Source organism: Thunnus maccoyii, chromosome 6 (assembly GCF_910596095.1).
Source record: "Thunnus maccoyii chromosome 6, fThuMac1.1, whole genome shotgun sequence".
NCBI classification, from domain to species: Eukaryota; Metazoa; Chordata; class Actinopteri; order Scombriformes; family Scombridae; genus Thunnus; species Thunnus maccoyii.
This window is the reverse complement of record NC_056538.1, coordinates 16615540-16630595: the sequence shown is the minus strand read 5'-3', so window position 1 is coordinate 16630595 and position 15056 is coordinate 16615540. Positions and strand designations below refer to the sequence as shown.

Sequence of the window (15056 nt, the reverse complement as noted above, 5' to 3'; positions counted from 1 at the left end):
TGTTACCAACACTTCCATTCTGCCCGAACAACGCAACTGCTTTAATTGTGATGTCCTACACTGCCACACAGCTACAGAGTTTATGCAGCTTCTGAATTACACCCGACTAGGGGTTTTCAACCTGCTGCCAAGAGTTTGGGATTTTAAGAAACAGACCTGGTCAAATCCACAGAGGCTTACGCCATGGTTTCAATGTGGAATACGTGAGCAAAACAAACTTGGACATCATCGTTGGAAACATCACAAGACTACCCTATGCCAGTGTAACAGATGTGGTCGGGGCAGGTAATGAGGAAGCTCAGAGGGTGTGTTTCCAGCCTTTTTATTAGCTCCTGGTGAAGACAAAATAACATAATTTGCCTTTTTGGTATATGCTGCACATCCGCTCTCTCAGAAGACACACACCTCAGCACTGCAAAACGGCAATGTGTGGGACTTCACTTGGCTAATACTTCCCAAAGTAACAGATACAGATACATTAATTTGGCACTATCACACCTACACAAATCAACACATTATTAACTTGCTTAACCAAGAGCTAGGAAACTTTTTTTTCCTGTCCTTATCTGTAACAACGAAGTCTGAACTTTAAATAATTTAAACCAATAAAAACATACAAAAGGAGAAACAGTGCTGCCTAGTGTGTAAAACAAACAAATACGTGGAGGTGGGTGAATAAACAAAGACAACAAAAATTACAACATTAAAAAAACAAGACACATACCTGGTGAAGACAAAATAACATAATTTGCCTTTTTGGTATATGCTGCACATCCGCTCTCTCAGAAGACACACACTGCAAAACAACAGAATTTATGCATGAAAATAGGGTGCTATCGCTGAGCTAAGTTAACTACAAGGCGCCAAGAAAGTTAATTGAAAACATCTACAAAACCAGTAAACAATATGCATAAAATGTTACAACATAAACCGTTCAATTATCAACGTAAACAATAAAATAGCACAGCAATATTTCTCCGTACAACTTACCCTCAGCACTGCAAAACGGCAATGTGAGGGACAGAAGGGGGGCTACGGAAGCTCAGGAGGTACAAGAGAGGTGATGTGCAGCAACACAATTTCTACAGGAATCATTAATAAAACGGTAAATAAAAATTAGACATTAGGATAAAATTCACAACACAAAGTGAAACTAAAGATCATAAAGTGCCTTTTTGTTTTAACTCTGTTACATCCACCCCCACAGAATTTTATCAAATGCGAGCACCAACTACACGGTATGCACTAAAGAAAACACTACAAATCGACAAATCACAATGGGTCATCATCAAGAAGCCAACACCAAAAGTATCCCATAAGGATGAAGTGGTATGAGAGCAGCGCTTATCCCTCAACCCAGCAACTGACAACAGGGTGCCTTGTACACCCCACTAGACCCTAACACATAATGTAGTGCAAGCCCATGACAGAGAAGGAAATGAAAACAGTGGAACATTATACCAAGACAAAGAAAAAAACAAAAAAAACATGTGGACCCACAAAGGCATAGGTTATCTGATTAAGATCTTAGTCAGCAAAAGCTTGGAACACAGATTTGCAGACAGTCCTAACATTGAACGTGTCCTTAACAACATCCTGCCTGGACATGGTTTGAATGAGCCTGTTCACAGGTTTGACTAGACCACCAAATCTCGACCTGACCTGTGTCTGAACATTAGGATGACCACAGTGTGTGGGTGAGGTCTGATCAACAGTGTGCAGAGTGTCTGATGTATTGTCTGTCTGCGTCATGGTATTAAGACCAGGGTCTGGCAGTCTCACATGTGCTGACATGTCCACAGCAGCCACAGGACTAGAATCACAGGTCACAGATTGGTCAGTGCTGTGATCCTCTGGTGGGATGGAGGTATCCTGAGGGTCAGAGGTCACACTTGGCAAGTCAGTAACATCCGCCTCTGACAGACTTGGCACAGACAACTGTGTAATCCATTCTATGGTTCTCCTCTCAGGGTCCAGAGGCTGTGGATCAGTCAAGGGGTCCTGTCCCTCGCCCACAGTAACAGGTGAATTACTGTCACTGCCAGCGTCAAGGCTGTCACTAGTTCCACAAAGAGTGTCACTCTCTCTCTAAAACAAAGTCTCTCCTGCCTCTCCCGCATCACCAGTTGCTGAAGAAAAGGACTTTGTAACAGGCACAGATGAAGCAGAGTCAGGCATGTCACATGTGTCCCCCACAGGAGGAAATTGGCCAGCATCAGCAGGTTCCTGTGGATCACCTTCTCCTGTCCATTGATCGTGTTGCAAATCCTGTATGTGTGCGTCTCTGTGTTCATGTCCACCACAGTGTAGATGGTAGATTCCCACCGATCAGCAAGCTTCTTTTTACCTCTTTCCTTCCTGTTGGCCAAGAGCACTCTGTCACCTGTTTCGATTTTGGATCCCTTTACTTGTTGTATAGCTGAGCATGTCTATTCTGCTCTTTTGCAGCATGGTCCTGGGCAATCACCATCGCTTCTTTCAGATCACTAGCGAGACATACTACATACTTATCATAGCTCGTCACAGCAAGTCTGCAAGCGTCGTGGCCAGTCAGCTTTCTCTTCAGGGGGTAATGCACGGACCATGCCACCCAAGGTCTGACTGAATCGTTCCACACTCCCGTTTCCCATTGGATGGTAGGGTGTCATGTGTGATTTTCTGACACCTGAGACCCTGAGGAGCTCACTTATCAGCCGACTCTCAAAGTTAGCACCTTGGTCATTATGGATCCTCTCTGGAAATCCAAAGACACAGAAATACTGGTCAAAGAGAACCCTTGCCACCTGCTTAGCTGTCTGGTCTTTCCATGGAAACGCCTGAGCCATCCTCGTGAAATGGTCGGTTATCACCAAGACATCAACAGACTTGTTTCTGGAGTCTTCGGCTGACCAAAAGTCAATACAGACCAGTTCCAGTGGTCTGGTTGATGTTATGCACTCCAGGGGAGCCCTTCCCTCAGGCTCGACTGCCTTGCTGACAACGACGAACATAGTCTCTCACATCTCTGTCGAGGTTTAACCAGAAAAACCTCTGTCTTGTCAAGTTGAGGCTCCTGAATTGAGCTTGATGTCCTGCTCTGTCGTGAACTCCTTGCAGAACCTCAGTCTTAAGTGAGTCAGGGACAACATATTGGAAACGCTTTGCCTTGGTTTTCTGGTCCCTTGAAATCCTGTACAGCACACCGTTAGTCAGAGTGAGCTTATCCCAGTGCTTCAAGTATCTTGTGACTGATACAGGCTCTTTAAATCTTTCTCTCCTAGAGGGCCTCCAACGTTTCTCAACATAGGGCAAAACACAAGAGAGAGTTCTATCCTCCAACTGCTTATCACAGAGGTCTTTTTCAGTGTAAGCAGGTAAGGTGTCCAATCCAGGTGGAACCAACTGAGGTAGGTATTGCAACACTTCAACAGCACGGGCCCTCGGACCAGCATCCCACTCAATGTGTGACTGTAGTACAGCAGAAACAGCCTCCATTGCAACAGACTGAGTATGCATACGAAGTGGACTGCAAGTGGACTGGGCATTGTAACTCACTGGAGAGGGTTTCTTGTGACCACTGGATGACCTGAAGGCATTTTGGACGGAAGTACATGACACATCCTTGACCTCAGTGAGAAGACCTGTATAGGGTTCAGTGAGCAGCCTGTGGCCAAAGCTCTCCTTGACAAATGGCACACGGCTCAGGGCATCAGCTACAATGTTTTGCTGACCCAGGACATACTTGACATCAAAGTTGTAACTTGCCAACTTAGCTACCCAGCGTTGCTCACAACAGTCCAGCTTCGGCTTTGTCAGGATGTGAGTCAATGGGTTACTGTCTGTCCAGACTGTAAATTTGTGGCCTTTCAGCCAGTGGCTGAACTTGTCGCAGACTGACCATTTCAAAGCCAGAAACTCTAAACGGTGAGCCGGTTAGTTCTTTTGGGACTGAGATAATGACTTGCTGGCAAAAGCAATGTGTCTGGCTCGTGATTCACCCTCTTGAATTTGGGACAGCTCAGCACCAATGCCATCCAAAGATGCATCAGTTGACAGCATGAAGGGACGGGTGAAGTCAGGATGAGCCAAGACAACACTGGAAGCCAGTGAAGCTTTCAGGTTTTCGAAAGCCTTGTCCTGCTCTGGTGTCCAGTCAGACACACACAACTTTCTGCTTGACAGCTTGTTTTTATGTTGTCTGCCTTTTCTTTTCTCACCCTTCAACAGCTCAAAGATCGGCTTGGCGGTGGCAGAGTATCTGGGCACGAAGTGTTGGTAGAAGTTTATCATCCCTAAAAATGATCTTATCCGCTTCTGGGATGGGGTCACACCATCAGGCTCCATGAGGTCAGTGCTTGTCATGTTTGTGATGTTCTCAACCTTACTGGGGTCTGTTGAAACACCATTCTCATCTATTACGTGTCCGAGGAACTTCACAGACCTCCTGAGGAAGAAACACTTTTTGGGGGCCAACTTCAAGTTGTGGCCACGCAGCCTGTTGAACACCATCTCCACCAGTTTTGTCTCAGCTGTTTCATTGATGCTGCAGGCCATTGAACCACTGTCCAACATGCCAACCATTTTCACTGTCCCACCCATTGCTACAGGTGTGTAGAAGAGACTGTCACTACTGCCAACTCTGTGAATATTCTGATAAACAACAACTTCAGAGTCATTCAATGAGTCCTTCACAGACGTGTAAACTGTCTCAGCATCAGCCATGTCATCGACTTGGGAGTTTGTGGTGTGACCTGTACTGCCTCCCTCCGAATACAGGTCAGCTAGTTTCCCCCAGACTGAGAGGAGTTATTGGTTGGGCAGTTCAGTCTGGTGTGACCAGGGGCAAGACAGGCAAAACACAGTCTCTCGGACATGCAGTGTGAAATGGTGGTGTGGCTTGAGTCATTACAGACTTTACAGACTGCCTCTCTGGGACGTCTTTCACGAGAGCCACACTGAAACCTCCCTCCTCGAGTTGGATGAGCAGTATTACGCACCTGCATTTTCTCCATCATCTCTTGAAACATGTTGACCATACGAGTGAGGAATCTCTCCTCTGACTGTTGGAGGTTTTGTGCCATAGCTGGTACAGAGGCATGACTTGGAGTATGGTGGGATTCACCTTGAACTGGAACAGACGTTGGAGAGGGGCAGGGAGGATGACACACATGACGCTGGGCCTGGAGAGAGGAAGGTGAGGGGCTTGGAGGTTGGCACTGCTCGGACACAGCCAAACTTGCTGATGGTGGGCTGGGCTGCTCAGAGGTGACAGTGGTGATGTGGCGTTTTAGCTGTGCCGCACCGGTGGCTCTGCCACTAGCCCTCAACTCTCTCTGATAATCATCAATCCTCAGCCGAACATCACGTGAGGTCCACTCAGAAATAGGCTTACACTTTAGGGTGCAGGATAGCTCTGGATCAGGGCAGTGCTTGACAAACATGAGAGCCACTTCATTATTCATGTCCTCTGTCCGCTTCCCTTGTCTGCGCAGGCTCTCAAGAGCTAGGTCTGCTGCTTTGTTCAGTCTTATCCAGTAGTCAACTTGGTTTTCTCTGTGCTTGGGCAGAGTAGCATAAAAGTCTGCAAGAGGGAGGCATGAGGGAGCATCACTGAAATAGTGGGGAAGAACATTGTATATTAGTTCTGGCTTCTGTTTAACATCAAGTTCAGGATTACTATGCAACATCTCTGTCCTTGCCCATTAAATGACTCATGATTTCTTCTGCTCGGTCATACAAATGAATCTCTTGCTTTCTGAGATGAGTTTTAGTCAAGTCAATCCAGTCCTGGACTGAATATTTGTCAGTGCTGTCACCTCTGAATGTCTGGAGTCCTTTATCAGACTTAACATGGATTGTCACATGTGGAGGGTCATCTTTGTTAACACCACAGTGTGTGTTCTGGGTGGAAAAGGTAGTCTGGTGGTCACCTGTCATGGTTACAACACCAGCTGACATCAACTTTGCTACAATGGATTCACCAATTTAAGCACCTAACCGCCCTACCATATCTGTGAGGTGGTGAATGGCATCAACATCAATGGCAATGGCATCAATGGCATCTGCCTGGAGTGTAAGTGTGGGGACCTTCTCTCATCAACCCGCTAACACGAGTACAACCTGGGCTCTGACCTAACCCTGTATCTGCACAACCATCAGGTGTGAACTTTGAATGTCCCACATCCCTACTGTCAGCAGTATCACTGAGCCAAACAACTCTGCCTTTTGGACTAGGAAAACTGGGACTAGTAAACCTATCCATTGTTATTTTAGCAACTACTTTCAACTGCGAAATGTACTTGCGTTGTATATATTCATACAAAAACAAAATGGAGCAGAAACACAACTTAGCTAAACAACAAAAGTAATATATACAAGAGTGACTTAAAAATTATCAACACACTCAGGTTAATCAATTGAAATCACAGTGCCCACAGCCTTTCATAGACCTGACCACACAATGATCCTGAAATGTAGATCAGGACAGCAGCATAGTATCCACAGCGATGAGCATCAAGCTGATCTGAAGATCCAAAGGGTCACGGCACCAGTGTAACAGATGTGGTCAGGGCAGGTAATGAGGAAGCTCAGACGGTGTGTTTCCAGTCTTTTTATTAGCTCCTGGTGAAGACAAAATAACGCTAATGCTGCACATCTTCTCTCTCAGAAGACACACACCTCAGCACTGCAAAACGGCAATGTGTGGGACTTCACTTGGCTAATGTTTTCCCAAAGTAACAGATACATTAATTTGGCACTACCACACCTGCACAAATCAACACATTATTAACTTGCTTAACCAAGAGCTAGGAAACTTTTTTTCCCTGTCCTTATCTGTTACAACAAAGTCTGAACTTTAAATTTAAACCAATAAAAACATACAGAAGGAGAAACAGTGCCGCCTAGTGTGTAAAACAAACAAATACGTGGGGGTGGGTGAATAAAGAAAGACAACAAAAATTACAACATTTACAAAAACAAGACACATACCTGGTGAAGACAAAATAACATAATTTGCCTTTTTGGTATATGCTGCACATCCGCTCTCTCAGAAGACACACACTGCAAAACAACAGAATTTATGCACGAAAATAGGATGCTATCACTGAGCTAAGTTAACTACAAGGCGGCAAGAAAGTTAATTGAAAACATCTACAAAACTCATGTTAACGATAAAAATAACACAAAACAGCTAGGTAAAGCAATAGTGTTAACAGTAAACAATATGTATAAAACGTTACAACATAAACCGTTCAATTATCAATGTAAACAATAAAATAGCACAGCAGTATTTCTCCGTACAACTTACCCTCAGCACTGCAAAACGGCAATGTGAGGGACAGAAGGGGGGGCTACGGAAGCTCAGGAGGTACAAGAGAGGTGATGTGCAGCAACACAATTTCTACAGGAATCATTAATAAAACGGTAAATAAGAATTAGACATTAGGATAAAATTCACAACACAAAGTGAAACTAAGGATCATAAAGTGCCTTTTTGTTTTAACTCTGTTACACCAGGCGAGGTGCAAAATACGGAGTGGATCACAGTGTACTGCGGAGTTTGCAGAGATTTCCATCCTCAGCTTTGTCTCCTGCCACCATGGAACTATTAAATACACAATCTCTCACCAATAAACTCCTCCTCACTGACCACATCTTGGACAAGGGTCTTGATTTCATGTGCCTAACTAAAACCCGGCATAAACCAGAGGACTACTCTGTGCTTAATGAGGCCTGTCCTCCTGGCTATAGTTACATGGAGAATGCCTGCAGCTCCGGCTGTGGTGGTGGTTTAGCAATCATACACTGGGCTGAACTGAAATTATCTCCTGTACCAATGCCTGATCTTTCTTCTATTGAATGCTGCGCTCTAAAATGTAAACCTCCATATTCCATGATGGTACTTCTCATCTACCGCCTCCCAAAACCAAACTAATCTTTCCTCCCTGACATACACGACCTCTTATCCTCACTCTGCATCATGTCAATCAATATTGTCAATGTTGGTGATATGAATATACAACCCCCCCTGTCATTTTTCAGTGTAGTTCCTGAGTCTGATTGAGTGTCTTGGCCTGAAGCAGCATGTTGATGTCCCTACTCACACCAGGGGGCACACACTTGACCTGGTCATCACTGACTCCACCCCCATCACTAACCTACAGACAGATCTGGGTATGTCCAACCACGAGGTGGTCTCAATGGATTTGACATTCCTGTCACCACCTATTAAACCTAAGTGTTAAATGCTTTTTCAGAACTAGAAAAGCATTGACCCAATCATCATGATGATGGACTTCCAGCACATTACCTGCCCAGCTTCTGCATCAGTGGATGAACTAGTGGCACTCTACAATTCAGCAGTGTCTTTGATCTTCATGCCCCTGTCAAGATGTGTGAGGTCAATTTTTCACGCTCTGCTCCCTGGTTCACTCATGACCTGCGGAAAATAAAAACAGCTGGACATATCCTGGAATGACACTTCAGACGCTCTGGGCGAACTGTCCATAAACTAGCCTTCCGTGAACATCAAAGGTATTACTCAAAGTCCCTTAAAGATGCTCAGGCACAGTTCTACTCAAATCTAATTAATAACTATTCTGGCAGCCCTAAGCATCTTTTTCCACCATAAATCATCTCCTGAAGCCACAATCATCTTCCCCAATTTAGGCTACAGAAGAGTGATGTAACAGCTTCATTGACTTTTTCAGAACCAAGATCAACAACTTCTACTCTCTGATGTCCAGTTCTTCCTCTCTGCCTCCTCCTGTCATCAACCTTCTGGAATGTCTTTTCATTGCTATGCTGATGATACTCAGCTGTAACTGCCCCAAGCTTTTCTGCAGTCATGTCACACCTCAGCACCTGTCTTAAGGAGATAAAGGCCTGGATGAGCATGAATTTCCTCCAATTAAACAGTAGCAAAACTGAAGCTGTCCTTATTGGCACTCCACACCAGATTCAGTCACCCCCCATACCTCATCTCACCTTTTATGGCCCAGACATCCCCCTTTTCTCCTCAGTCACTAATCTGGGTTTTAAGTTTGACCCTCAGCTGACTTTTGATGACCATGTAAGACATCTATGCAAAACCTCATTCTACCATCTCTTTTTCACTATTACACCACCTGTCAGTTGTGGCTGGTTAATGAGAGCAGTGAGAGTGAACCAAGACGAAGGTTACGATATAGTAACCCTAGTTCTATAAGAACATAGGAGTGGCAGGGTCTATAGATAGAGGGGTCTGCCTGTTTTTATAGAACTAGGGTTACAATATCACAACCTTCGTTCTGGTGAATGTTTGCCTGATGAATGTTCGCCCTTCCGCGACATGTCATCAGACTGCCTCACTAAGCCCGACCGGCTAAAGGTTAGTCGCTGCGGCCCTCTTACTACTTTATAATCCCAGCTGCTTAGGTGGAGCAGTAGGGGGCCCAACCAAGCTCAGTTAACATGAACATAAACTGGGTGTAACCATGGCCTAACCTCACAGTGGTCACAAATCATACAACAGGTACCACAGCTGACACTTGTCAGCACCTTATCTCCTCTCTGGCTGGAAGAAAGTGCAATGGGCAGATGATGGTTCAGTTGCTCTGTCTCCTCTTCCAGCCTCTTGAAGCGCTAAGTAACAGAGGAAATGGACCCAAAAAGCCCATCTGGAGCTATGGGAGCTCCCAGGAGGTCTTCTCTGCTCCAGTGGTGTATTAGCCACAGCGATGCTCAACACTCCCAGATTGTCAGCTGCCATGGCCAGTTGCTTGCCCAGCTAGAATATTTACTCAAAATATTTTAATATGAAGGACCTGGGCCGATTTTCCATGAAAAACTAATGGGTTTGACGTTTTTGCGTGCTCTGGAGTGCCTTGCCTTTCTCCCGCTAACATCAACACCACAACAAAAACAGAGTTGTCCGACTAGAAAAACCCTGTAGATATTAGCTCTCCAGCTAATGAGACAGTTAGCTGCCTCCATCAACCACCACACATTTCACAACAAAATACCCCCGCAATGACAAGCCACCCACTCCACACATACACGGCTAAAATAACATTATTTCCTCAACAAAGGAGCATAAAACATGCTTCAGAGCGATAGCAGAACATAGTTTACCCCTTTTGTTTTTTCTGTTGGTAGTCCAAAGCTGGTAATGAGCACACATTTCACAACAAAACCGCAGCATGTTGTTCCCTGGCCACAGCGCGTTGCTCCTCGACCACAGCGCATTGATCCCCAGACACAGCACGGTGCTCCCTTCAGAACTTAAGACTCTGAAGTTCTGAAGGGAACTGCAGAGTCCCGTGCATATTTGACTGCTGGACCATTTATTTATTTGCCCCAAATGGCCAAAATACCAACTGTAAATAAGTTATAAGCTAGCTTGCAACAGATGCACTGACCGTGTTTGTGGGAGTGTGCCTGTGTGTTTGTGTTCAGTTCAGCCTCTGACTGAACTCATTTTTGAGCAATCTCTGGAACAAGAATTTCTTTTTGTAGTAAAAAAGTTCTATCTTATCTTATCTTATCTTATCTTATCTTATCTTATCTTATCTTATCTTATCTTATCTTATCTTATCTTATACATAGTCATGTGACCCATAGTTGATATAAAGATATTGATTAGTGTAGCCTTAACTAAGTCATTTTTGTGACATTATTTGTGGCAGTATTCTGTTGTGTATGTATAAAGCCTTGTACATCTACTATCTGTGTGTGCATGTTTGCCTTCCCTTTCTATGTCTCTTTCTCTATATGTTCTCAATTATGCTGGAGGAGGAACCTGCACAGGTCTCCATAAATATCCTGTCAGGAGGGTTCAGATAGCTATTTGGAAAGCCCATAAAAACAGACCCAGGGGCAGGAGTCAACAGACCCTCGTATGGCTGCTGCTCACCCTACTCAGGGAAGACCATCAATAATACAAGATGCCAAACACTGATGTTTTTTCATGTATATGTGGGGTATTTCTCTTTGTTATTCTCAGTTCTAACGCCATCTGTTCATCAGTATATTTGTCTCAAAACTAAAACTGGCTATGTGATTTCAAGAATTACCCATAAGGCTTTCTCTCTCTTTATTGGGTAGTTATTCTGTGCTGGACTACTGTAAGTAAAACCCCTCAGGATCAGCACTCCAGCCTGTCATGACGCTCATGTGAGAGACAGCAGACACGAGAGCATCAGAGGACAGTGTGTGAGGGTAAATGGACCCAGAGGGGAAAGAGAGAAACTAACTTGTGGTAAACTTTGAAAAAAATGCTTGAAAATCAATGTTTTTTTTGGTTTTTTTTACATTAAACAGCAACAGATGGTTGACAGACAGATGACATAGAGATGTGAGCCATATCAGTGATGTAGACATGTAGTCAAAAATTTGGAAATCTTTCTTGGTCTCATCTCTCCAGAACATATAGTTACAGTTTCATCCAGCAAAAAAACAGATTGCAGAATGGAATGGATAGTCTGAGCACTGTTCTGTTGTCTAACTTCTTTCTCCATCTGCTTTTTATATTTCTCATTTCTTCATGAAATTGTGTTTTGTTTTTACCTCTATAAACTATAAGCTTCTTCACTTTCCGTTTCTGCTTTTTCTTGTTTTCTTTCTCTACAGTTCTCACCCTCTGCCTAACCTCTCAACTTTCTTTCGGTCTCACTTGCTTATTTTATCATCATACTTATTCATCCACTCACACACACAAGCAGCCAGGGCAGTGTAGCAGATGCAGCTGACGTTCTGCACCAGCGAAGCATAACAATGTAGTTAGCCTGCTTGGCATGAAACAGAACGCCTCAGCACGGAACAGAGCAGAGCACAGCAGGGCTGAGGGCTATGTAGAGCAGCAGGGGCATCTCACATACTTGTCACATTGTGAGTCCAGGTCCAGAGTACCACCTATTGCTGTACATTGTTGCCACTCTCTCTCACACCTGTTCTGTTTTCAGTCTTCCCTGAATTCTATACCATACTGGTACACTGCAAAAAAATGGCTGTGTAATCCACAGTAATTTACCATGTTTCTGCACAGTTAATTACTGTGAATATTTTTACAGTACAGTGCTATGTATTAGGCCTAAAAACACAATAATCAACATTATGATACTGTAGAAATCACAGTAATAATCCAACTACTGAAGAAAAGCACAATAAACACTATACTACTGTAGAAAATCACAGTAATATTCATACTATTGCAGAAACAACTATGTTACTGTAGAAAATCACAGTAACCATTTTATTACTTAAGAAAAAAATCACAGTAACCATTTTATTACTTTAGAAAAAAATCACAGTAACCATAATATTACTTTATGAAATATCACAATAACCATTATATTACTTTAGAAAATCACAGTAACCATTATACTACTGTAGAAAAACCACAGTAACCATTATACTACTAGTGGAAATCACAGTGACCATTATATTAATATAGAAATATCACAATAACCATTATATCGATTTAGAAAATCACAGTAACCATTATATTACTTTAGAAAATCGCAGTAACCATTATACTACTGTAGAAAATCACAGTAATATTATACTACTGCAGAAAACATTGTTACTGTAAAAAGAAATCAATGTAATATTCATACAACTGAAGAAACCATTATATTGTGGTAGTTAAGGTAGCGGCTATGTTTTCCCTTTTGCAAAGAAAATCACTAAGTTGAAGATTATTTTGTAATACCTTTACAGGGTTTCCCATACATTCATTTATTTGTGGTGGCATGCCACAATAAAACTTTGCCCACCACAAATTGATTTTTTATTTTTGGAGCTGTACACCCCACTCTCGTGCGCTCTCTCTCTGATATACTCCCAAACAGATGCGGATGCACCTGCACTGTGACTCGTTCTCCCAGCGCTGCACACAAAAACCTTCCTCTGAGCTCTCTCTCTGAGCTTTTGCCCTGCAGTCACGTCACGCCTTCTACACTTGAGAGGCGCGGTTGTGCTATCTCCACTTAAACACATAAACACTTAAAGATCAATTGTGCATCTACATCACTTTGTAAAGCACCAACCATAGATTGTAAAAACAAGGGACTTCATGGTGACTCCATGGGCTGACTGACCCCCCCCCCTCCCTCAGGTTTCACGTAACCTACTTGTCGTGCCAGCTGAGTTGGTTTGACCTCAAGATCTGCTTCCTGAGAGGCCACAAACGCTTAACATTGTCATCTTTGGAGTATGCATAATTCAGAATTCTTCTCTTGGCTGTGCAGATCTGATATGTGCAGTTCAGTGCCATGCTATGCCGTGTCAAGCTTTAACATGCCGTTTCAAGCAAGAGCACGGTGGGGCAGTGATGTGTGCCAGATCACTGCATCCTGTTTTATCTGGAGTTAAGCAAGCCAATGTCCTATGCTATACTTTGTCGTCCTTTACTGTGCTGTGGTCTTTCATGCTGTACAGTACCACATCATGCTGAGAAATGTGATTTTCCATGTGATTTTCCATGTAGTGCTATGCCATAACTTTTGCTGTGTTCTGCTTTCCCATACCGTTCTCCACTAGAGAACTGAGGAAGGTGGTAATGCCGCAGTGCTCAGCTCCACACGCCTCAGTGATTGAAACTATAAAATTCTTTAATGACCAGTTTGGTTCCATGCCACAACCGTTTGAGAGTCCTAAAAACTGTTTAACAGCAACTCTAACTCAGTGAACCATAGACAGCACTGGAAATATACAGTCAATGACAAAGTGTTGAAAAAGGCTGTATAATAGCATCTTTTAGGGAAACATACAGTATGTCCAATTGGATCATCTTACCTTCTAAAAATGTGCAACAATGGCAATAATTACTGTTTTTACCCCAGTTCCAACTTTTAATAAGCACACCAGTCAATAGGAAACTAGTGGATGCAAGGCCAAACTGTATTATTAAACAAATGCTGTTTGACTGTTTTACATCTTTGCTTTCAGTGCTGGATGGCAAGTAGTTTTAAATACATGTATTGTCATTTAATGAGCACCAGAGCATTTAGTTATTGTTACTAGCTTGATCTGTTTTAATGAAAATACCCAGTATGTGCACCAGCCATGTGTTGATTCAACTGGTAAATTTTAAGGCTGTACTTTGTGGGAATATGATATTTTGATCATCTCCTATATACCATTATAATCATACAATATGAAAAAAAAATTCTTTAAATAAATAATGTACAAAAGTTCATTTAAGCACCTTGTTTCAATAAATGAAAGGATTTCTTTTGCCTTTTTTGTCCCCCATAATGGAGTTGAGGAAGACAGCAGAGGGCTGGTACGCTTTCACTAAATCATCACTTTCTAATTTGGGAAGCAACACATCTGCTTCTAATTAACGAGACTGATTGAATCTGGGCTTTTACAGGCACACACATGCGTGCACGGACAGGTGCACGTACACATACACACACACATGATCACTTCTGAAAGCTGATGAGGAACACACATTTTTTCCATCAGTGTTTGTTACTTTGATGGTAGAAATATCAATGATCTAGATGTTGTGTATTAGTAGGTTTGCAGTGAATTGGCAGCCCGTGTGGCATAATAGACTGAAGTTATTAGATTAATTGCCAATTATAGTTGACCTTCAAGTATTTTACTCAAGCTGCAACATTTAAAGCTACATCTTGACTAGAATAACCAGGGACTGTTTCAATTGAATAACAGTGTTAACCCTCTAACTTCATTAAAACATACTATCCACCTGATTTGTAGTGTTTAAATACTCTAACTTTCAAACTCTTTCTCTCTTTCTGCTGTTTGCTCATGTCCATGTTGAATGTTTTCTTATCTGACTCACACCACACTAATACACAGTTTGTTTGTTCGAGCACTTACTTACTTGACACATACACACATTATGTACACAAACACTACAGAAAGAGCATCTTTATGCACACCTTGTTATCTGGCTGAGTGCTCTAACACCTTTACCTAATGCACACAGTTTTTCACATTGTAAACATATACCTATTACCTACACGCATACACAAACTGGCTGAGTACTCTACACCAATGAACAAGGTAAAATCTCAAGAAACTCTCATACATTTAAACACATATACACACACATGCATTCTGAG

General features: G+C 42.9%; 1 long non-coding RNA gene across 1 annotated transcript; it reads right to left on the bottom strand.

Annotated features, from left to right (window-relative positions):
- Window positions 1-1028: 1028 nt before the first annotated feature.
- Window positions 1029-7486, bottom strand: LOC121898275. The gene is made up of 3 exons (XR_006096401.1): window positions 7289-7486; window positions 6970-7041; window positions 1029-1082 (listed from the first exon to the last, which is right to left on the bottom strand). It is a non-coding gene; the product is annotated as an uncharacterized LOC121898275 (long non-coding RNA).
- Window positions 7487-15056: the final 7570 nt, after the last annotated feature.